This window comes from Trachemys scripta, chromosome 2, assembly GCF_013100865.1.
Source record: "Trachemys scripta elegans isolate TJP31775 chromosome 2, CAS_Tse_1.0, whole genome shotgun sequence".
In the NCBI taxonomy this organism is placed as follows: Eukaryota; Metazoa; Chordata; order Testudines; family Emydidae; genus Trachemys; species Trachemys scripta.
This window is the reverse complement of record NC_048299.1, coordinates 200,333,525-200,356,277: the sequence shown is the minus strand read 5'-3', so window position 1 is coordinate 200,356,277 and position 22,753 is coordinate 200,333,525.

Below are 22,753 nucleotides of genomic sequence, written 5' to 3'. Positions count from 1 at the left end.
GGGGCGCCGGGTCGGCTGGGGTATATATTCAGCGCCATGAAGGCGCCACTCTAGGGGGCTCCACAGCCGACCCGCCGGTGTTGCTAGGGTAGAAAATCTTCTGACGATCGTGCACGCGGCGCGCACACACCTAATGGAATGGATATGAGCAAGCACTCGAAGAAGAACGTATGTTTGTTCTTGTGCCACAGTATAGGGTATATATCATCATTTTATCCATTATTCTGCACACTTAGAGGCCACAACTTGTGTATTAGACTGTGTTGCCTTGGGATTTTGCTGCTTGTCAGCTGTAGTTTGTTGCTACAGCCTGGCCTTTGAGTAGAAGGTTGGATTGTAGCATTCCAATGTTACTATGTTATGACAAACCAAGTGCTCTTTAATATGTTTGCTAGGAAGACGCTATAATATAATTTTTGCTCATGAGCTTTGTATCTTAAAATTAGGAGGGACCTTGCAACTGGATCCCTCCAAATGTATCTGGATCCAGGATGCATAGTGCTGCCCTCTCTGACTGGACCAAACTACTGAACTGAACACTTCTCAACTTTTGAGGGAAGGTCTAGGTATGAATTTTGCAACATGTAGACAAGTTATTTTTAGATTGTATCCCCTTTTGTTGTAATATGCATAACAGTAATGGCAGATTCAATAAAATATCCCCACCCATCTCTTCCAGATTTCTTGAGGTTCAATTTTACAGTCTAGGATAGCTATGAGAATGGAGGCCCTGCTTTATTTACCAAATTTCCACTTGTTTTTACAGTTATTGGTTATACCTCTGGAAGTGAGGTTACAGAACTGACCAGTTGACATTGGCTGAGACTGTTTTGCTGGTTCTAGAAAGGTTGCTGTTGTGAACTGAATTTTGGGAAAAGATCTATAAGATGGAAATATAACTAGTTTTGTTTAGAGGTAAGTTTGTGGCATTCTAACTGAACTGTCTTAGGTTTCAAAGCTCAGTGAAAATAATTTTATGATGCAAATGAATTCATTTTGAGCATGGTATTAGTAAAGTTAATGTAAAGGGGCTGAATCCTATAAAGAATTCATCCTAGGATGTGTTGTCTTAGTTTCTTTTGCATTTGATACATTAGTATATTGAGATGGAGTAGTAGAGAAACTGCCTACAGTGAGCAGTCTTAAGAAATTTCTACTTGTTTTACAATTATTGGTTCTGTTGATGCTTCATATAGGAAACATCTCTTAAACTTTCTACTGGTTTGAAAGTTGACCAGTTTATAGTGCAACTGCTGTCCAGTGTTTGCCCAAAAAAAGGCATAGTGCTAGAATGTTAACAGTGAGTCGGGTGGCACCTTAAAGACTAACAGATTTATTTGGGCATAAGCTTTTGTGGGTAAAATGTGGGGTTTTTTTTTTTTACCCACGAAAGCTTATGCCCAAATAAATGTTAGTCTTTAAGGTGCCACCGGATTCCTTGTTGTTTTTGTGGATACAGACTAACATGGCTACCCCTCTGATGCTAGAATGTTGTGAACTTACTCTGGGAAATGCTGTATTTGAAGGTCTTGTCTTTGAGGGTTTTTTTGACATATTCCCCCAGCTGATTCTAGCCTGTGTGTAGGCTTCAAATATGGCCACTGATGTAGACTGGCTGCTGTTGTGGTGGTGGGTTTTTTTTACTAGCATGTTGTCTAGTTCAACTAGACTAGGGTTAGATACGATAGTGGAAAAGATAGTGGTGGTCAGTCTACACTAACACTCCCTCTCACTCATGGTAATTGATAGCACCAGCAGAGCTGCAATAGAAGGATAATGTCTCAAAAACCACAGTGGGGACTTGTGATTTTTAAAGATGTCTAGGCAGCATGATCATGACCTAGATGTGGGGATTTGTTTCATTCCTAGTGTAAAGAAAAAATTAAACCAAAATATTAATAAATTTCACATGCTTGAAATTCATACCATACAATTAGTGATTTCACATGAGAAGTCATCTGTAGCATCATTGACCCAGCCAACATTTTTCTTGACAGTTTCATTTATTAATCCCATTATATGAACGATAGATAAGCCGGTGGAGAAATAATGTTGAATGTTTTATTGTATTAAGAAATAAATGCTGTTTTGAGAACATTCTTGCAGGATGAAAAACTCTTCACTGGCTTTTTAATGTAATTTCAATAGCCAGTGAAATGTCCTAGAGCTCTGCCCTTCTTAGGGAGTGTGACAGCTGGATGGTCATTTTGTTGGTTATCCTTTGAAAAAAATATTGCCACCTGTATTTGGAAGTAATGCAGGACAGCTGCTTCTGCTCCAGAACTGTCCCCAGAAGAGCAGGCAGGAGGGGAGATGGAACAGGAGAAATAAAGGTAGAAAAAAACCTGCAACATAAAATGTCTCAAAGAAAGTAGGAAAAAGTGAAATAATAGAAAAAGTCTGAAAGAAGTAAAAAGAAGAACAGGAGTACTTGTGGCACCTTAGAGACTAACAAATTTATTAGAGCATAAGCTTTCGTGGACTACAGCCCATTTATCCGAAGAAGTGGGCTGTAGTCCACGAAAGCTTATGCTCTAATAAATTTGTTAGTCTCTAAGGTGCCACAAGTACTCCTGTTCTTCTTTTTGCGGATACAGACTAACACGGCTGCTACTCTGAAATCTGAAAGAAGTAGTGAATGAGACATGTACTAATACACACAAGGAAGACTAGAAAATAAGGAGAAAATGGAAAGGATAAAAAGTCTAGGTTAATTCTTTCATAAAAATCTATGGAATTTGGCTATTTTAATGGTGGTGTGGAATTTATCTGAATCTTACCATCCGATTCATTACAGAAAGTTAACATACTACATATCCTCTACAGTTTAAATGTTCTAACACCCTCATTTTCATTTAAAACAAGTATTATTTTTGACTTTGAACAACATTTAAAATTATCACTAGGTGGCACTACCATTCCTAGTACTAACTTGACTGTACAATATAGTCATTACCTAAGTACCATTACCTTACTTGGTGCTGGACAACGCATAGAGAAAGATATGGTCTCTGCCCCCAAGGAATTTCCAATTAAAGCAAAACTGATATCAGGATTTCTTGGTATGCACTGAAAGTTTACTCTAAGTTTAGTCTTTAGGGGAGAAGAAAGTGTTACTTAAAGTAATGACACAGTTCACTTGTACGCTGTTATGCAGTGTGTGTATCCATTTGTTTGCTAAGGGCCAGATTTCTGAAAGATGTATAGGGTGCATAGTGGGATTTTTTAAAAACACCTAAGCTTAACACTTTTGAAAATCTCACTGGGTGCTAATGTGCAGGTTTAGGGGCCTAAAAACCTTTGAAAATCTTTCCTTATTTATCTACTCTGATATCTTAGATATTGAAGCATTCTATAGATATGGTTAATCCTTGACTAGTAAGGACAAGACCTGTACAGGTGGGAATACACTATCTCACAGCTGCCTACTGTGGGATTTTTTACATCTTCCTCTGGAGCATCTGATGCTGTTCTGAGACAGCCTACTGGACTAGAGGAACAATGAGTATAATACAGGATGGCAGTTCCTATGTTCCATATTTCTTGACTATTAGATGTAATTAAAACTATTTATCTTTAGGGCTACAGGTTTGTCATAGCATTCGTGTCCCAGATAGTGTGATTTTTGTCCATTATACTTAATGACTGTGATTTCATTAGGGTGGGCACTGGCCTGGGCCCTTCTGCATCACACCCCAGGTTGGAGCAGGCTATTTGGCAACTCCCAGGACAGGGTGAGGGAGGAGGGTGGCCCTGTCTGCATGCTGAGGTGAGAGCCAGCAGGCTGGAGGGGGGAGTTAGGATCACCCTGTGAAATAGTACCTACTGCTGTAGGGTGAGTGCACTGTAGGCTCACTCTGCTACACTGCCCTGGGGCTCTCCCTGGGGACTGGACCCAACCCCCCACCCCAATCTGATCTACCCCACTAAATGGCATGCCTGTGCCTTTATACAATTTTCCCTAAACTCATGACTTTTATTACAATTTACCCTGACTGCTCCACAATACATAACCTGAAATGTTCCAGGTGTCTCTAGCATTTATCTGCTCTGATAATAGGTGCCGGAGAGATTTATAAAATGAACTTGTATGGGCCAGTCCAGTGAGCTAGTATTCATGGTGTCTATTGCTATGTAGGAGACCTTGTCTAAAGCATGGTCTGCACTTCAAACTTACACTGTCATGGCTATGTAGGTCAAAGGTGTGAAAACACCACATGCCCTAGGTACACAGCTATGCTGCTAAACCCTCCACTGTAGAAACAGCAATGTGAACAGAAGAGGGTGTCTGTTACCATAGCTAATGTTCAGGACAGTGGGGTTCCTACACCAACAGGAAAAACTTTCCCCATGTACTGCATCTACCCTAAAAGTTTGCTGCTGCCAATGCTACACGGTTTAGACATAGCCTCATGCTGCTGGTTTTGTCTCTTGCACTTCAGGCTGGCAAGAGCAGTGTGACTTGAGTTCTGCTGAGTGCCTCCCATCACTGTCAGGCTGAAGTTCTATTTAACAGTTTTGAGTTGCTCTGAAACAAAACCTGGCCAGGATTCCCAGGCAGAAGGACGGTAGTTGTAACCAGTAGCCAGAAGGTAGGCATATCCTGCAAAGTAGGTGTAGAGGAGAGGGATCCACAAAGCTTCAACAGGGGTGGCAAGTCTGAGAGGATGGTGCACAGCTGCAACCTTTATAGGTACTCATGGCCATAAAGACACCTGCAGCCATGAGTCTTCTCTCCCAGTAGCTGTAGGTCAACGTGACATCTGAAACTCTTGCAAAAAAAGCTACAGTGAGACATTAGCACAAACACTGCTCCTTAACAACCCTCACTGTGCTTCCCTGAAGTGATCTCTCACAGACTCCTACCATGGTCCTCATTCACCTTCACAACCCCAGAAAGGGATACCTAAACGATGAGCTTCAGAAAATCAGTTTTGTGTAAAAAAGCTAAAACTGACTTGTAGTAAAAACATTTTTCTAAATGACAGAATAAAGATTGAATTGTATAATCTTCAATTAATACTCTTCTGTATTGTTTCCTTCTGCTGTTCTTATCCTAATTTAGGTTGTAAGGTAGAGGAATCCTATTGTTACTTGTTAGTTACAGCACAATGTATCTCTCTGGCACTAAAGTTTTTTAAAAAAACATTGAGGAGTGTGCCAGTATTCTGTTGGTTACACAAGAGCAGTAGCAAGAATCCTAAGATGTATTTTTCCATATGGCTAACACAACACAACCATTAAAAATAAAGTTAGTATTGATGTCCTCTTTAGGTACCAGAAACCATTGTCCATCCCTCTTAAGTCTTTTCCATGTTACTAAGTGTGATTTTTTTTTTTAATTGGTTAGACATAGTAACCACAACTAGCTACAGGTAACAGTTTAGTTTTCTGCCATCTCAGCTGTCCATGCATAATTTATGTTTGTATCAATATTCTCTGGGAAAACTTGGCCAGCTAGCTCATGGTACCTCTCCCAAGCCCAAAACGCCCAGAAGAGATGCACACAGCAGCACATGCAGTCTGGGATGTTCTACTACAACTATTACTGAAGGAGGACTTAGCAAACTGATTACACAGTCCTGTCTGCATGGCAGAAACCCAGAGTGCTGTTCCTGTTATAAGAAGGCAGCCCTAGGCAAACCATGCCTCTGCCAAAGGACAAAACTGCTAGTTTATAAACTGAGTTTTAACTGTGTGGCGTGCAGATGCAAACTGCATTTAGAGCCAACCATTACAATTTTAACCAAAGTTAGTCACATACAGATCACCAGGTTGAAGGCAATTGGATTACACAGGAGTAATGGGTTGCACAGTGTAATTGAGGGGCTATTTTGGCCTAGACAATCTTTCTTTCCAGACATTATAATACAAATAGATTCCTTGCTGAATTTGCAAGGCTGGATGGGACACCCCTCCTCTTCTCCCACCCTACCTCGTTTACTCACGCTCACTCTTAACAAGATTTTTTTCCCCCTATGGATGGCTTTAAAAGCACTAAGATTACCTACTAGAGGCACGTGAGAGATCGCATCATTATCAAAATTAAGGATAATGGTTGGGGTTTGTTTTAATTATTTTTTCTTCCTCTGAAACCAACTTAACAGCCCCATCCTGCAATGCTGATTCAGGCACATTCCTTCCAAAGTCAGTGGGGTCTGCTTTAGGACTACTCTCAAAGGGGCACTTCAATCATCTGAGTTCATTTCCCATATTTATCTTTACAGTGCCAGTATAATTCCTTCTCAGTCCTGCCTTCACCATTCTAGACAGTATTTATTATCCAAAAAATAAATGGTCAGCTGGCTGAGTTCCAGCCTTTAGTCAATACTGTATTTATTGACATTCCTACACAGTTTGCCCATCTGTCTCTCTGTGTGGCACTTGAGATTTGTACTCAGTGATTCTCTTACATTTGTTTGTTAGACATATAGCTGACGCAAGAAGGCTATTATAGCTATCTGCATACTTAAATAATTCTCGGATTTATTTCAAGTTTTCCTTCCCAGATACTATGCGGATGAAGGTGATACGAGAACTTAAATAGAACCAAAGAGAAGTCCTATGAAAAATATTTAAATATACTGCATATTTCCACCCCTGGAAAATAAACCAACAGGGTATGAAGGTATTTGCAATATCAGTGCTTCTTAATGATGCATAGTCACTTATTTCATGAAGGCATCAAATTGGTCTGTCACTTATTTAAATAATTAACTTTCAGTATAGAAAATTAAATTGCTTAAGATTACAAAGCTCTCTGAACAGTACTTCTACTGTCTCGCTGTTTTCATTGCTTTTCTGCGCTGGCATTTTGGATGTAGTCACCCAGAAACCATGAGACATTTTTAAAATAGATGGAGGCCCTTTACAGTACTTTACACAGGGCAGTCTTATATAGTATCATACAGTGTGCAGAGTTACTCTAGCTATATGATAATAGCAGCATGAGATAGACATTAAAAACAAAGAAAAAGACATTATCCTGGATTCTTTAGTCAAGAGTGGTTTGAACTCCTGAAGTGTGTGGGTTTTTTTTTTTTTTTTTTGTTATTGGGGGAAAAAAGAGAGGAGACAGATTCAGGATAATTTGCTTTAGTAGTTTTTTTTATATTATGAATAGTCTGTGCATAGCTCCTGTTATTACCTTGAATCAAAATGGATTGACAGCAAAGGCAGTGGCCGTGCTCACAGTTCACATGTGCAGCTCGACTTTCAGAACTCCAGACTGTAAGCTCCTCCGGGCAGTGATTGTCTTCCTCTGTGTTTGTAGCATCTAGCACAATGGGGCTTTTAGACACTGCCGTAACAGAAATAAGAAGTAATAAAGGTATCTGTATTTGAAAAGCTTTAGCCAGTTTCTCTCTCTCTGTCAAATCTGTCATAATACTATTTCCAATCCTGGTGTTAGAATGAGTTAGGGTTTTTCTACACAGGAAAGCTATTCCAAATAAGCTGGGGTGTGACTGAAAGTGCATATGTTCTTAAGTTCTGAATAGCTATTGCTCACTTAGTCTGTGTTTGGACACTCTGATCCCTGTTAAGCCTGTGGCTATAGCTGTGTCTATACGACAGGTGCTACATGGTACAGCTATGGCAGTAAAGCTGTACTGCTGTAGCGTCTAGAGAGTGGTTCTCAACCTGCAGCCTGCATGTGGTCCAATTAGCACACAGCTGTGGCCCAGCTGTATGCTAAAAAATTCAAAATTTGGCACTGGTGCTCTGGTCTGACAGCAGGCAGGGCTGGCTGAGGGAGAGATAGCATCTGGCAGCCTGCAGGAGCACTCCTGCCAGCAGGGGGCTGATGAGTGCTGCAGGGGGGTAGGGGGCAGGACAGTGGGTCTCTGGGCAAGTTTGGGGGGGGCCTCAGGGCAGTGACAGGGCAGGGGTGCTGCAGCACCCCCAGGTTTTATGTGGGGCTCCACTCCTGGCCCCATGCCTCAGGTCCTGGCTGCTGGCCTACGCCGGGGGGTGCAGTGGGGTCCGGGGTGCCAGCTGCCCAAGGCTCTGCTCCTGGCCCTGCTCTGTGGAAGGGTCTTTGGGAAATGGGTGCTGGGCATAGGAGATTGTGGGAGGTTTTAGCTGGGGGGAGGGGGAGGGAGAAACCTGCAGCCCATGTAATACGTTGTGAGCCGCATATGTGGACCACAATGATAAATAGGTTGAGAACCACTGGTCTATAGTATAGACACTTCCTATATCGACAGAAGGTTTTTTCCTTCAAAGTAGATAATCCCCTTAACCTGCCATGTGGGGAAGGAAGAATTCTTCCCTCATGCTAGCTGTATCTACATCTGGGGTTAGGTCAGCTAAACTGTGATGCTCAGGCGTGCCATAGCTACGTCAGTGCCATAGCTATATCAGTCGAACGTTAGGTGTAGACTAGGCCTAGAATATGGAGACTACACTGGCATAGCTATGTTGGTGTACCTATGCTAGCATAATCCTGTAGTATAGATTTATGTTCCCACTTCCTGGTAGTCTCCCAGTCTGGATGCAAGCTTTCTGAGTTGCATAGTAGCAGCTGTGAGCCTAGTGAGGTGGCAGCATGATCTTTTGGCAACCAGCTGCAAGTATTCCCCAGATAACTGCTGCACAGAAGACTGTAATGATGCATGATGTGTATGAAAGGCATGCTGATATGGAGTTATGCTGGGACAAAGAATGTTAAGTTTTGTTAGGGGCAAGTAAGGACCTGTGTGGCAGTGTATGCACCCGGTGTCCCCCTTTGGCATAGATGGGGGTACACTGACACAGCAGTTACAGTCTACCAGATTGTCCTGGGCCTCACAACAGTGCAGCCCAATGGCCCTAGTCACTAGGTCCCGGATAGCATAAGGAAGTTCTGTTATGAGTCAGAGGGAGGGGAAGTAGTAATAAAAACCGGTGGGGCACAATAGGATGAGGTGTTTGAAAAGGGGGCAAATTTTAGATTGAATAAGGAAGCAAATTCTTTGTATGTGGCTAAAGGTAAAGGCTGGGAGGAAGAAGGTGAGTTTGGTGGAGAGAGAAGAGTTTATTATTTGTATTACTGTAGTAATGGTATTGAAAAGGGAACAAAGATTGTCAGCAACTGCTGAAATCAATGAACAACAGAAATTAGGCTGCAGCTGATCAAGAGAGCAAATCAGGCTAGAGTGTCTAATGGGATCAAAGTTTTTGAGAGGACAGTGAGATAGATGGTAATTTTCGGACTGGTGAGGCAATGGAGAGAATGCTCAAATATAACCGAGGAGTGGGGGAGGTGAAAGCAATAGCAGCATAGGGAGCCCAGCAGGGAATGATCAATGATGAAATTAAGGTCATGGCCTCAAACAATTTGAATAGGGGTGAGAGAGAGTACACATTGAGTGAGACTAAAGAAGCCAAGAATGGAGACACAACAGCATATCATACTGAGTTTCAATTAGTTGATTTGGTTCATTGAGAGATTTGCCAAACAGTTAAGAGAATTGAGAGTTATTTTTACTGTGGTGTTTTGCAGCCAGTTTTAAATCTGTTTAGCATTAAAAATCTGACAACCTTTGTTAGGGCAGCTGTAGGCGACGGGTTGGAAATCAGATGCTTAAATAGCTAAAGAACAGGAGCACTACATGAATTACGGGTGTCATCCATTTCAACACTAGAGCATTAATAAGACTGACACACAAGGAACAAATTAAAAATAAAATTTAATATTGAACCAAAGCCATATTAAATTGTCAGGTACTGTTTCTCTTTCTCCCTTGGCTTTGCAAATTAACAAAATGTGTGTAGTAACAGCTCTTTCCTTTCTAATCACCCCTATCTTCCCCTCCCTCGTGTCATTTAGAGGCACATCTCTGTCCCTTATTCATGGAGTAACCCCTTACTTTGCACGTAGTCCCACTGATTTGAACTCCGATGGTATAACTCACAGGGCAAGAGACTAGTCCACGTGAGGAAGGATAGTAGAATCTGGATCTAAGTGATTAATTTGTTTCTCGTGACAACAAGTAGCTTCTTGGTGGTAGCTTCCTTACATGAATAAGAAAGGAGAAGTAGCATATTTAGGACTAAATTGTGGTGTCCTGCAGGGGCTTGCTGGAGGCAGGGACTCCTACTCTTTCAGCACAGCTGTGCAGGAGGCAACTATAAAACACCTTCACACACTCCCAGAGCATAAGATGGGAGGAGGGCTAATACCACCACTGGTGCTGAAAATCCTAAAGAGGGATTGAGGATATGAACCTAGAGAACCAGTTAGTTCCCGCAGGTCTACACGGGGGGGGGCACATTCTGTCTTAACAATGATGATGCTGCTCAGCACACACCCCTTCGGTGCACCTGATGCACCATGGCCTATACAGGAACAAGTATCCGAGGGGTAGCCGTGTTAATCTGGATCTGTAAAAGCAGCAAAGAGTCCTGTGGCATCTTATAGACTAACACATGTATTGGAGCATGCGCTTTCGTGGGTGAATACATGCATCCGACAAAGTGGGTATTCACCCATGAAAGCTCGTGCTCCAATACGTCTGTTAGTCTATACAGGAACAGTCCTTCCTCCACTCCTAACAGGTGCTGAAGGATCCCATACACCTCAGTGGCTCTCTTATCTGAGACACACTTAGGCTATGTCTTCTCTACACAGTTTTGTTGACATAAGGCAGCTTACTGGACCTAACTATGGAGGTGTACCCCCTGCAATGCTCTTCCTGCTGCTTTAACTCACCTGCTATGCCAACATAATAAAACCACCTCAATGAGAGTCGTAGATCTTAGGGTGACCTCGTTAGAGTGACTCAGTCACTGTAAACACTGTGTGCCTCTAGAAGGTATCCCACAATGACCGCTCTGGTCACTGTTTTGAACTCTGCTGTCCTGCAGCCAGGAACATAGGTGACTACCCCTTTGCTGCTAAAGCCCCAGGAAGTGTTGAACGTGCTCTTCCTGTTTGCGCCATGTGAAGAGTTCACTTAGCAGCTGCCCAGCTGAGTATGCTGGCTCCTGCATGGAGTCCACAGGAAGTGGTGGATCTACTGGGTCTCTAGGAAGAGGAGGCTGTGCAGGTACAGCTCTGCTCCAGCTTCAGGAACTTGGTCAGGGCATGGAGGAGAAAGCACAGCTGGGTGTCCCTAGGTGGTCTATGTAAAAATCAGAGCTGCAGCAGGCATAGCAAAAGGCAAGGGAGGCGGCAAATAGTCACCTCTGGTGCGGAGCCACAGACATGACATTTCTACAAGGAGGGAGCTAGGGTTAGGAGGATGGTTTTGATCAGATATTACAGTTTGAAAGTTTGCCTGAATGGAGCAATAGCAGTGGAATAGTTTCTGTATTTAAACTCCCTAAAATTTAAAATAACCTTGTCCACTTACACAAAGATTAAAATGACAGTTAAGTATTAGTCCATTCCTCTCCTAAACTTTCTCTTTTCTAAAACTTCTCACTTGAATATTAAGACACTCATGTGTGAAAAGAAATTTCATCAATCACTTACTCCTGTTTATTCACGCTATTAAGCCAATATCTTTTTCTTTTGTCATTACAGCTGTCCCTTTAGCAACAGATTGCCATATACAGTATAATATCATAAAAGGAACCTTAAAGCTTAAATTGATGAAAGGGAAGCGAGGCACAGGAACTGAGATGGGAAAAGTTATTTTTGCATGTAATTATGCTACAGTCCTATTACTACAGTATGTTCTGTGACAAAATTCATGGGTAGCGAATGCTGTATAGTTAAGATTAGTTACAGACATTCCTTATAACTCCTGCTTTCATATAACTTTCTCAGAAAGTCTGCTTTTCGCAGAAGCATTCTGTGTTTGGCCTTCACCCAAAAGAGAAATCTTTTTCCCTTTTACCTAAAACTCTTTTCTTACAGATCTTAGGTATTTTATTTTTTTAGCTATGAACTTTTGTGGCTACATAGGACAAAATTTGTGCTAAGTGTAGAATGATGATATTATCTACCTGATTATGCACTACTGTAAACTAGAGAGAGGACTGAACAAAAAAAGTGGATCTAAACTCTGGAGCTGGGTTCAGATCCAGCTTCATAGCTTGAACCTCTTCCTCTTAAAGGGAGCCTCAGCTGAACACCCCAAAACGGGGAAAAACTAGGGTGACCAGATAGCAAGTGTGAAAAATTGGGATGGGGGGGATGGTAAATAGGCACCTTTATAAGAAAAAGCCTTGAATATCAGTATTGTCCCTATAAAATCAGGACATCTGGTCTGGTCACCCTAGAAAAAACTCAGATGTGGAGTTTGAAAATTACTCCAAATTCAAAAGTGTTCAGATACAAGATTTTGGTTCTGCTCATTAGAGAGATATGTGGACAGATTCACCCCATCCCCAATCCTGAGGCGAGTGCATAGTTGACTGAAAGCCACCTTTGTGCACCCCCACTCTCTTGGAGTTACATCAACCACTCTGTGACCACAGGCAAGGATCCAGACCATTAAGTTTGGATCTAGATCTGGAGTTCAGATGAGAGGTTTCAAATCTGGGGTTTCAGTTCAGGAGTCTACACATATAATTGTGTGGTTTGAGAGTTACCTAGGTTCTTCTGTGCTATGCGGCATTTTATACAAATACATACATAGTGCTTTCAACCCTGATAAAGCGTGGAAGTGGAATCAATAGCACAATGAATATTTAAGGCCCCCGATCCTGAGTCAGGATCTACTAACATGGAACATGTTGTTCAGGCAGAGTCCAAACAGATCCTGATTCAGGATTGAGGCGTTGGGGGGGGGGGGGGGAGAAACTCTTACCTGTTTCTTTAAAAAGGATAATAGAAAATTAAATGCAAAATTAAGTGAGCACTAACCACCGCCACATGCAAGCAGACCAGGCCAAAAAGGCAGAACCAGTGCCTGACTAAGGATGCTGACCAAACCCAAGACTCACAGAAGGAATGAGCTCAGACTCCAGGGGATTTCATTCAGGATTTTGTTATTTTTTTCAAAGATCTGTATCTTTAGTGTGCTTTGAAAAGTAAAGTGCCAGTGGTTAAGAAATTTCTTTGCTAAGCCTGTTTTCCTTGCTTGCCTGCCACATTGCCCCTAAACGGTTTAACTAGAAACAAGAGCTCCTGCAGCCTGGTGGACTCTATGGGGGAACACGGCTAAGCAACTGGGGGCTCAGGAGGGATGAGGCACTGGTTCCAGGGTCTAAGGCAGCCAGGCTGTAAGGTCCCACTGCCCAGAAGGCCGTCAGACACAGAGTCTGCAGCTGGGGTGTGTGCCGAAGACACCCAGAACTAACAACAGTGAACTAGTCACTGCCCAGATCCAGGTAGTGGTGGGAGAGCTCAGTAGCATAACGGGTCCAAAGGTAGGGTTGATTCACAACAGACCAGTGTCTGCTCAGTGAGAGGGCGAGACCAGAGTGTAATAGCCTGTCATTATTGTGCTGAGCATATTTAGCACTGTGATTTCCTTCCTGCTTTCATTCTTCCCATCTCTTTTGTTGTCTCCAACAACAGAAAGCAACATTGCTGGCCAAAAAGCCAAAGAGACACCCATCTAGCATAGCTGAGATGTCAAGACCATTTCACATCCACAGACATTTCTACTGAACATTACAGCAGGGGGAGCAGAGACCCATGTGGTTAAGATTGAATAACTGTTTCTATTCTAACTCCCTGTTTTCAGTCATGCCTAATTTTCTTAGATACTCAATTTTTGCAATTGAAATTTTTCCAGGGTTGGCCTGTGCCTGAAGGAGATTTTATTTTTGCTTAAGATTGGACTAAACAATTCCTCCACTTTTGAGGGCAAGTAGGAGGAGGGGAGGAATGGATACTTTCCCATTTAAAAACATTTTTGTAATCTTTTTTGGATTGGCATTGATATTTTAAATTTGGTATCCAAGGAGCCCACCCTGAAGAAAAAAAATGCTTCTTAAGAGTTCTCATAAGATTTAGGTTTGATTTAACCAAGTTATGACCTTATAAATGCTGCATGTCACACGTGCACAGTGCAGTTTTCACACAGGCCCTGATCCTCCAAAGACTTATGTACAGCACATATTTAAACTTTATGCACCATGAACTGTCTGACTGATTTCAATGGGACTATGCACAGTGTGCAAAATTTAGTGTGTGTGTAAGTGTTTACAAGAAGAGGGCCTAAGCTTGTAAAGCATGCAGCTAAGGGAGGCTCCACTGCACATACTCTTATGGCTGGCTAAGCTGTTGTGTATAGTGAAAAATGTACTGAAGGGGTAAAGAACAGCTACTCACTTTCTAAAGATATACAATTTTGAATACAGCTTTAGATACCCATGTGTGGTACTATGTGTGTTCCACATAAATATCTAAATCAAAATAAGATATGAGAGCAATACAACAGTGAAATTAGTGTAAGTGTCCTTTCTATAAGATAAATTCTTTTTAAAGTGCTATGTCCATCTAGCAGACTCAGGTGATTTGGCTTTAATGTGAGGTTAGATGGTGTATGAATAGACAGTAAGGTGTTTAAAAATGACTGTTGTGTTTTTCTCTTTCCCAAATGGCGTGAATTTCAGTGGTCTCCAGAAAGTGCAGGAGATGTTCCCAGGCACAGAAGAATAAGCTCCTTAAAAGAGAACATACAAAAAATCTGAGCTACGTTGTTTGCATTGTGCCACATTCTGCTCTCATTTACACCAGTGTAACTCTGAAGCAACTCCATTGAAGCCACTTTGTATTTACACCAGTATAACTGATCTGAATACAGCCCATTATCTTTAAGGTCAGGTATGGAATGAAAATAGGATAACTGGTGAAGAGTGAACTAAGCTGCCATGTCAGTGAATATGAAAAAGAATGTACGGAATCTAACAAACTATTTTCTCCTTTTTCGTATGACATGTTACATCTTAAATCTATTCAGAAACTGAAGCTGGTGCAGAATCTGGCAGGTCATTTGTTACAGGGCACATCTTTCCTGGAACACATGATTCTTGTGCTTTTGGATCTAGATTGGTTCCCTATTAAGTCAAAGATAAAATCAACACCTTAAATTCTGACTTAGAGTGCTAAGTAATCTGGAACCTACTTGTCTCTTTCCTTACGCCATACGGCCACTGTTGAAATTGGTGCAGGCAACTGATCTGGAGCACTATTCAGCTGGCAGGGCCTTTTCTGAGAGGCATCCCTCTACTTTGGAACTCACTCCTCTTGTCTCTAGTCTGAAATAATCCTAGTTTAATTGACCTTCTGGCCATGCTACAAGGCTCATTTGTTTTCCATGTCTGTGAGGAATTGGGAAAAGGCTTGTGGGAGAGTTTAAAGATCTTAAATAGGTTTTCTGCTCCTGTCCTGGATTATTGTGTATGAGAATTATTGCCTGAAAGGCAGTCACTGAATTGAACTATATAAATATATTTTTAAAATAGGTCAAGGAGCACCTAGAGAAAAAAGGATAGGGGCTGCTTTTTATGAATGAGTGTCAACACCAAAAAATCAAACGTTATCCAGTTCTATTTTCCCCCATGAAGGAGACAGGATCCTTATAGATGTTTCAGGGACCACTTTGTATTTCTTGTTTCACTCACACATGCTTTTTTAATTTTAAAATGGTGTCTCCGGGATATGTGTTTCTAACCCTTTTGTCCCTGTTTAGCAATTTTAAAGAGACTAGTGTGACTAGTGCCTTTAAAAAAAAATAATAATGGTGCCTACGGAGATTGGTCTTGATGTGGCCTCCTTTAATCACAACCAGAGTAACACAGATCACAAGTAGGGTTGCCGGTGACCAGTTTTCAACCGGAACAGCCAATCGAAGAGGGACCTTGGCAGTTCACTGACTGGGCTGTTAAAAGTCCAGTTGGCGCTGGGTTGGCAGGCTCCTCCCTACCTGGCTCTGTGAAGCTCCCCACAAGCGGCGACATGTCCCTCAGCTCCTAGGAGGAGGTGCGGCCATGGGAGCTCTGTGCGCTGCTCCAGCCCCAAGCACCAGCTCCACAGCTGGCCAGGAACCGCAGCCAGTGGGAGCTGTGGAGGTGGCACCTGCGAGTAGAGGCAGTGCGCAGAGCCGCCTGGCCACACCTCTGCCTAGGAGCCGAGGGACATGTCTCCACCTGCGGGGAGCCACCAGAGATGAGTGCCACCTGGAGCCCGCACCCTTCACCCCATCCCATGCCCCAAACCCCAGCCGTGAGCCCCCTTCCACACCTAAATTCCCTCCCAGACTGCGCACCTCTGCCCCAGCCCTGAGCCCCCTCCTGTACCCAAACTCCGTCCCAAAGCCCATCCTCCTCCCCCGGCCCCAATCCCCTGCCCCAGCTCGGAACCCCAGCCTGCACCCCAAACCCCCGGCCCCACCCCAGAGCCCATATCCTCAGCCAAAGCCTTCATCCTCTCCTGCACCCCAACTCCCTGCCCCAGCCTGGTGAAAATGAGGGAGGGTGGGGGAGAGCGAGCTACAAAAGGAGGGGGTATGCAGTGAGCAGGGCAAAGGGGGAGGGGATGGAAGGGGCAGGGCAAAGGTGTTCGGTTTTGTGCAATTAGAAAGTTGGCAACCCTAACCACAAACCTTCAGACAATTTACTGTAATAATCAAAGTTATGGCATAACAACCACTTCTCAGATGAATTTTGAAATGGAACCCACAGTATAAGTGGCTAATTTACCCTGTTTAGGATTTCAGCCAAGAGTCAGGCAATGTGGGCACTTTACTGCTGAGTCAGCCATTTTATCTGCTGACAATCTGCCTCTCTCTCTGAAAAGCCAGTTCACTCCCACGGCTTCCCTTCCCAAGCAAGAGACATGTCTGCTTCATCCCTCCCTAACCAGCTGACTACTCCCTCTGCTGAGCCAAATTGTATTCTCCATTGGCTAGCCTATTCCTTTGATTGCTAAATAGCAGGAGCTTGTCCTACTTAGTGACTTATTTTTATTGAATCTGAATGACTGGCAAGATTAAAGTTTTTAGTTTAAAAAAAAGTGTCCTAACTACAGAGGTAGTGTAATAGCTGGGACTTTATGTAGGATTCTAAAAACCCCAGTGATCCTAGAAACTACAGTCACTCTTTATCTATTCTATTTGTAAAATCATTCTAAATAATACGGTAAATCTAAAGAACAGCCCTATTTTCAAGAGAGATTCAGAGTGGAAGAACTAGAGAGTAAAAACCACTCACTTGCAGATGTCTTGGTAACACAGCTGAGGATCTTGACAGAGGCCTAAAGAAATACAATAGCATGGAGGCAAGGGATGCATCTCCCTAAAAGTCCCTGATCTGTATATAAAGATAAACCCAAACCTGGATCCCAGCCTCCTCCCACCTGCCACACCCCAAAAAAGGTAAGATAAAGTTCTAAAGATGGATTACTTGAAGAAAATACATTATTATAAAATAAAATGCATGAAAGCCAGGAAAGTCTAAGTTTAAAGATTTTTTTTAAAAAATATGAAGATTTGGAAATCTCCTAACTCTGCCTTGTCCCCTTATTGTCTCATAGACTCATAGACTTTAAGGTCAGAAGGGACCATTATGATCATCTAGTCTGACCTCCTGCACAACGCAGGCCACAGAGTCTCACCCACCCACTCCTGTAACAAACCCCCAACCTAGGTCTGAGTTATTGAAGTCCTCATATTGTGGTTCAACGACCTCAAAGTGCAGAGAATCCTCCAGCAAGTGACCCGTGCCCCACGCTACAGAGGAAGGCGAAAAACCTAAAGGGCTTCTGCCAGTCTGCCCTGGAGGAAAATTCCTTCCGAATCCCAAATATGGTGATCAGTTAAAGTTAACCCTGAGCATGTGGGCAAGACTCACCAGCCAGACAGCCAGGAAAGAATTCTCTGTAGTAACTCAGATCCCACCCCCATCTAACATCCCATCACAGACCATTGGGCATATTTACCTGCTAATAATCAAAGATCAATTAATTGCCAAAATTAGGCTATCCCATCATACCATCCCCTCCATAAACTTATCAAGCTTAGTCTTGAAGCCAGATATGTCTTTCTCCCCCAACTACTCCCCTTGGAAGGCTGTTCCAGAACTTCACTCCTCTAATGGTTAGAAACCTTCATCTAATTTCAAGTCTAAACTGCCTAATGTCCAGTTTATATCCATTTGTTCTTGTATCCACATTGGTACTAAGCTTAAATAATTCCTCTCCCTCCCTGATATTTATCTCTCTGATATATTTATAGAGAGCAATCATATCTCCCCTCAGCCTTCTTTTGGTTAGGCTAAACAAGCCGAGCTCTTTGAGTCTCCTTTCATAAGACAGGTTTTCCATTCCTCAGATCATCCTAATAGCCCTTCTCTGTACCTGTTACAGTTTGAATTCATCCTTCTTAAACATGGGAGACCAGAACTGCACACAATATTCCAGATGAGGTCTCACCAGTGCCTTGTATAACGGTACTAACACTTCCTTATCTTTACTGGAAATACCTCTCCTGATGCATCCCAAGACTGCATTAGCTTTTTTAAAGGCCATATCACATTGGCGGCTCATAACCATCCTGTGATCAACTAATACTCCGATGTCCTTCTCCTCCTCTGTTACTTCCAACTGATGTGTCCCCAATTTATAACCAAAATTCTTGTTGTTCATCCCTAAATGCATGACCTTGCACTTTTCACTATTAAATTTCATCCTATTACTAGTTTACAAGGTCATCCAGATCTTCCTGTATGATATCTCTGTATTGGCAATACCTCCCAGCTTTGTGTCATCCGCAAACTTTATTAGCACATTCCCACTTTTTGTGCCAAGGTCAGTAATAAAAAGATTAAATAAGATTGTCCCAAAACCGATCCCTGAGGAACTCCACTAGTAATTTCCTTCCAGCCTGACAGTTCACCTTTCAGTATGACCCGTTGTCTCCCCTTTACCCAGTTCCTTATCCACCTTTCAATTTTCATATTGATCCCCATCTTTTCCAATTTAGTTAATAATTCCCCATGTGGAACCGTATCAAATGCCTTACTGAAATCGAGGTAAATTAGATCCACTGCGTTTCCTTTGTCTAAAAAATCTGTTCTCTTCTCAAAGGAGGAGATCAGAGTGGTTTGGCACGATCTACCTTTTGTAAAACCATGTTGTATTTTGTCCCAATTACCATTGACCTCAATGTCCTTAACTACTTTCTCCTTCAAAATTTTTTCCAAAACCTTGCATACTACAGATGTCAAACTAACAGGCCTACAGTTACTCAGATCACTTTTTTTTCCCCTTTCTTAAAAATAGGAACTATGTTAGCAATTCTCCAGTCGTATGGTACAATGCCTGAGTTTACTGATTCATTAAAAATTCTTGCTAATGGGCTTGCAATTTCATGTGCCAGTTCCTTTAATATTCTTGGATGAAGATTATCTGGGCCCCCCGAGTTAGTCCCATTAAGCTGTTCGTGTTTGGCTTCTACCTCGGATGTGGTAATATCTACCTCCATATCCTCATTCCCATTTGTCATCCTACCATTATCCCTAAGCTCCTCATTAAAGACTGAGGCAAAGTATTTGTTTAGCTATTGGGCCACGCCTAGATTATCCTTAACCTCCACTCCATCCTCAGTGTTTAGCGGTCCCACTTCTTTCTTTGTTTTCTTCTTATTTATATGGCTATAGAACCTTTTACTATTGGTTTTAATTCCCTTTGCAAGGTCCAACTCTACATGGCTTTTGGCCTGTCTCACTTTATCCCTACATGTTCAGACCTCAATAAGGTAGCTTTCCTTGCTAATCCCTCCCATCTTCCACTCCTTGTAGGCTTTCTGCTTTTTCTTAATCACCTCTCTGAGATGCTTGCTCATCCAGCATGGTCTACAACTCCTGCCTATGAATTTTTTCCCCTTTCTTGGGATGCAGGCTTCTGATAGTTTCTGCAACTTTGACTTGAAGTAATTCCAGGCCTCCTCCGCCTTTAGATCCACAAGTTCTTCAGTCCAATCCACTTCCCTAACTAATTTCCTTAATTCTTTAAAATTAGCCCTTTTGAAATAAAAAACCTTAGTCCCAGATCTATTTTTGTTTATCCTTCCATCTAGTTTGAACTGAATTAGCTCATGATCACTCGAACCAAGGTTGTCCCCTACAACCATTTCTTCTATGTGGTCCTCACTACTCACCAAAACCAAATCTAAAATGGCATCCCCTCTTGTTGGTTCTTCAACTACTTGGTGAAAGAATCCATCAGCTATCGCATCCAGGAAAATCTGAGCCCTATTATATTATTACTAGTACTTGTCCTCCAGTCTATGTCTGGGAAGTTAAAGTCTCCCATAATCACACAATTCCCATGGTCTCTATCCATATCCAAATCGGATCCTGGTGGTCTCATACGGTGCACAGTCCACAACATGGATTTCTCTCATTCAGAACTATCACAATTAACTTTCAATATTTTGTCAACCTAGATAAAGTCAGAGCCTGCTGAATTCATTAGGAGACTGAGATACTCTGTGGCTTGTGGCTATTATTTCGTCGGTGGATGGGGTCAGGGTTGAGATCTGATTTACGGATGCTAGATCTCAGACCAAGGAGAATTAAGATAATGATAGTGGTATGTGCATTCTGTACGGAGAGTAAACAGGGTAGATATGACTGTACCAGCTGTGTTGCCTTGGCTATGGACCTCCTTGGAGTGGAATGCCTCATAATGGTGAATGTATAGGGACTGTACCTAGCAAGTAGAATGTAAACACATTGTGGTCTCTTGACCACAGTGAGAATGTGAAATAGCGGAAGAGACAGGTTTCTGGTCATTTTTTAAAAGTATACAACTGCAACATTATATTGAAATTAAAAGACCATTGAGGCTGCAAAGTCAAGCACTCAAAAGTTAGGAAATGCCAAAATTAGGGTTATTCATGCAGCATTAATTCAGCCCTTTTGTGCATATGCTTTATTATACAGTCTTTAATTACATGTTGATATCCTATTTTTAATACCGGAGTCCTGCCTCTTTCAGTGAATTAGTACCAGTAGTTATTCTGTATTTCTTTATATTCCACATTCAGTGGGTGGCCCCAGGTCTTATTTAACACACACCATCCAAACCCTGCACTGAATGCAAATGTGTTCATTTTCCCCATGAACATTTCCATGTACTCACACTATAGTATCTTGGTGCTTCACAAACATTAATTTATTTTCACAGCCTCCCAGGAGAATAGGTGGTATTATTACCTTTTTAATTATAGTGGGGGAATTGAGGCAGAGAGAGATTAAGACCAGCATTGTCAAAAGTATCCATTGATTATAGGTAAGGCTAAAATTTAGTCATGGGTAATTTTAGTAAAAGTCATGGACAGGTCACAGGCAATAAACAAAAATTCACAGCCCCGTGACCTGTCCATGACTTGTACTATATACCCCTGACTAAATTTTGGGTGTTCTGGGGGACTCTGGGGGTGCAGCTGCGGCTCTGGAGGGGGGGGCTCTGGGGCACTTGCTGGTGTTGAGGGGGTGGGGGGCGGATTTGGCCCGGGACCACCGCTGTTGCGGGGGGCCGGTGCGGCTGGCCCCAGGGCCTCCCGAGCTGCTCCGGCAGCCCAGGGGTCAGTTGTACCTGCCAGCTGCAGAAGTCATGTAGGTCCCGGAAAATCACGGAATCCGTGACCTCCGTGATAGATTCGCAGCCTTAATTATGGGTGCCCAATTTGAGATGCCTAGGGCCTCGTTTTTCAAAATATTTAGCATTTTTACAGCACTTAATACATCCAAAGCACAGCTCCTATCAACTTCAGTTGCAGCTGTGAGTGCTAAGTTCTTCTGCTAATCACACCCCAGGTGTGTCTCACTGGACACCCACAAAATGAGGAACACACAAGTAATGACTACCTGTGAATATTTTGCTTTAAGTTACTTGCCTAGCATCACACAGGAACTCTGTGGCATAGACAGGAATAGAATCTAATACTCCAGGGTGGCATTCAAGTGTATTAACCATGAGACTCTCCTTTCTCTTCCTGCAATCCCCTGCCTCATTCACTACACACCATCCAACTTCTACAACAACAACCATCCAACTTCTACAACAAATGAGGTAAGGGTCTAACAGACAACAGCCTTCTTTACCACACATCGCCAGGGCAGGTTCAGCCTGTGCACTGAATGAAACAGTGGTCCTTTGGGAAAAATAGCACGTGGTCATGGAATTAAAGGGGGCTGAATTAAGTTTGCACTGGAAATTAAGGTAGCACTTCTGCCGCCCCAGCAGATGTCTGGGGGAGAGGAGCTGTCACTGCCACCACCCAAACAGAGGATTTTGTGTGGGAGCCATCCCTGAAGCAGCAATCTTTGGGGGCAGGTGATTGGAAGGAAGACAGGAAGCCACCCAGAAAGCCATGCTTAGCACAGTGGTGTCAGTAAGGATTGATCCTTACAGAAGGCCTCATTTCCCTACCAGTCCCACCAAGGTTCTGTACCAGGGGGCTGCACATGTCTGGCAGCAGGGGTGCCAGAACAGGGGCGGCCAAGGGGCCATGGCCCTCCCACTTTTGAAAGTGAATGGGCCTGGCCTGTCTGCTTTTTGCCACGGGACCGGCCCCCTGCCCTTCCTCTTCCTCCCAAGTCCCATCCCCTGGCCAGGCCAGAAGCTGGAGCCCGGTCAGGGTAAGAGTGGCCTGGGGACCCCAGGCAGCTGCAGAGAGCCACAGATCCTCCACCTGCCGGGGTGTCTGCCCCCGCCCCGCAAGAGCAGTCCCCATCCCATATCCCCGCCCCGGGCAGGTGAAAAGTCCACAGCTCCCCATAGCTGCCTGGGCAGCTCTTACCATAACCCAGCTGCAGCTCTTTGGCCCCCATGAGCCCACCCCCAGGCCCGGCTGGAAGCTGGAGC